Source organism: Narcine bancroftii, chromosome 4, assembly GCF_036971445.1.
Source record: "Narcine bancroftii isolate sNarBan1 chromosome 4, sNarBan1.hap1, whole genome shotgun sequence".
NCBI lineage: Eukaryota > Metazoa > Chordata > Chondrichthyes > Torpediniformes > Narcinidae > Narcine > Narcine bancroftii.
The window spans coordinates 17205980-17207824 of NC_091472.1; positions in this window are offsets into that span (position 1 = coordinate 17205980).

Below are 1845 nucleotides of genomic sequence, written 5' to 3' on the forward strand. Positions count from 1 at the left end.
TAAAAGCTTCCCAGTTCTCCACCTTCACACAATTTTTTGCTTCACTGTGTACCCTTTCTTTAGTTTTTAACTTTGGTTTTGACTTCTCTTGTCAGCCACATTGCGTCATTTTTTTTCATTCAAATATTTCTTCTTTTTTGGAATATACCGGTCCTGTATCTTCCTTATTTCTCCCAGAAACTCCGGCCATTGCTGCCCTGCCATCCTTCCTGCTGGTGTGCCTTTCCAATGAACTTTGGCCAGTTCCTCTCTCACAACTCTATTCTCCCCTTTATTCTAAAAGTATGCTGACACATCTGATTTTAGTTTCTCCCTCTCAAACTGCAGGGAAAATCCTATTATATTATGGTCACTGCCTCCTAAGGGTTCCCCTACCTTCAGCTCCCTCATTAACTCTGGTTCATTGCACAATGCCCAATCCAGAATTCCCATTTCCCTGGTTGGCTATAAACTGTTCTTAGAAGCCATCTTGAAGGCATTTGATGAATTCCTTCTCTTGGGATCCAGCACCAACCTGGTTTTCCCAGTCAACCTGCATATTGAAATCCCCCATGACTATTGTAACATTGCTCTTTTTGCATGCCTTCTCTATCCCCCTCTGTAGTTTACATGGCACATCCTGGCTTCTCTTTTGAGGCCTGTATACAACTCCCATCAGGGTTTTTTAACCTTACAGTTTCTCAATTCTTCCTATGGGGATTCTATATCTTCTGATCCGAAGATTTAATTCCATTTTTAACCAGCAGAACCAACCCATCCCCTTTTCCTATTTTCCTGTCCTTTCTGAAACACTGTAGGCCCATGGATATTTAGTTCCCAGCTGTTGTCTTCTTAAATATCTATGTTCTATTCAGCCTATCGTTGCTTCCATTCCTTGAGCATTCTGGCCAATTAGTGTCACTCCCCAACTCTTTCACAAGAATTTATCCAATTATTCTTTAATGCCCTTTCACCAGATCAGAGGGAGTCAAAGAAATTCCTCTTCAATTGCTAATGACCTGAAATAAAACCAGTGGATAACAAATTCTCCTCACCTACATATAAAAGCTACTCATGATTTTAGTCAGGATCAGAATTTATTGTCATGAACATGTCACGAAGTTTGTTGTTTAGCGGCAGTGTCACAGTGAAAATATTGCTATAAAAATAAATAAATTAGTGGAAAAAAAAGACAAAGTGAGCAAGTGTCTGTGGTTTATTGTCCATTCAGAAAACTTGGCAAAGGGAAAGAAGCTATCCTTGTGCCATTGGGTGTTCGTCTTCAGGCTCCTGCACCTCCTTCCCAATGGTAACACTGTGAACCCATGGCCTGGGTGGCGGAGGCTGCTTTTTTAAGACACTGCCTCTTGTAGATTTTCCTGGTGAGGGTGAAGACTCACTCCCATGATGCTGCTAGCTGAGTTCACAAAATCTACAGTGTTTTCTTGTCCCGTGCATTGGCGCCTCCATACCAAACAGTGCTGCAACCAGTCAGAAGGCTCTCCACATTGCACCTCTCGAAATTTGCAAGAGTCTTTTGTGTCTCCTCAAACTCCTCTCAAAATATAGCTGTTGGCAAGCCTTTTTCATGATTGCATCCACTTGGAGGCCTCAGGACAGATCCTCAGAGATGTTGAAATTTTAAATTTATATTTAAATTTAAACATACAGCATGGTAACGAGCCATTTCAGCCTACAAGTTCATGCTGGCCAATTTACACCCAATCAACTTACAACTCCTGGTATGTTTCGAATGGTGGGAGGAAACCAGAACCCACCCCCCCCCCCACCCCTGAAAAACCCACACAAACACAGGGAGAACATACAAACTCCTTACCGCCAGCATGGGATTCGAACCCCAGTCCG